The sequence below is a fragment of the Myxocyprinus asiaticus genome, chromosome 46 (genome assembly GCF_019703515.2).
Source record: "Myxocyprinus asiaticus isolate MX2 ecotype Aquarium Trade chromosome 46, UBuf_Myxa_2, whole genome shotgun sequence".
Lineage (NCBI taxonomy): Eukaryota > Metazoa > Chordata > Actinopteri > Cypriniformes > Catostomidae > Myxocyprinus > Myxocyprinus asiaticus.
Genome location: NC_059389.1, coordinates 21374144 through 21374876, shown reverse-complemented (window position 1 = coordinate 21374876; position 733 = coordinate 21374144).

Below are 733 nucleotides of genomic sequence, written 5' to 3'. Positions count from 1 at the left end.
GTCTGTGTTTTTACTCTTTAAACGTTTAATAACAATAAAAATAGCACATACCTTAGGGACTTCTCAAGTGGCCCACTTCAAATGAAAGGTTGCCAGAATATTTGAATATTTGTGCTTCTTAAATATTACATGGCCTATTATATAATATCCATGTGTTTGTTTTGTGTATTGCCAAAAACAAAAGAAGAATGTGAAAGTGGAAATTGAATGTAAAAAAGGACTTAAATATTGATCAGTTTCTCAGCTACACCTATCATATTACTTCTGAAGACATGGATTAAACCACTGGAATCATATGGATTACTTTTATGCTGCCTTTATATGCTTTTTGGACCTTCAAAAGTTCTGGCCACCATTCACTTGCATTGTATGGACCTGCAAAGCTGAGATATTCTTCTAAAAATCTTTGTGTTCAGTAGAAGAAAGAAAGTCATACATATCTGGGATGGCATGAGGGTGAGTAAATGATGAGTGAATTTACATTTTTGGGTGAACCATTTCTTTAATGACAAAAAGTAGCTCAGTTTACCTGAATTAACTTAATATTTGTTTATTTCTATATTTAACATTTATTTATTTATTTATTTCATGTTCGGTACTCCATAAAAATTCGTTTACCTATATTCCACATTCATTCATTTATTCATGTTTGGCACTTACCCCCCACACACAGTATAATTATTCTAACTTTGTATATTAATACGCCCCCTTCATTCTTGAAACCAGGCAGTCG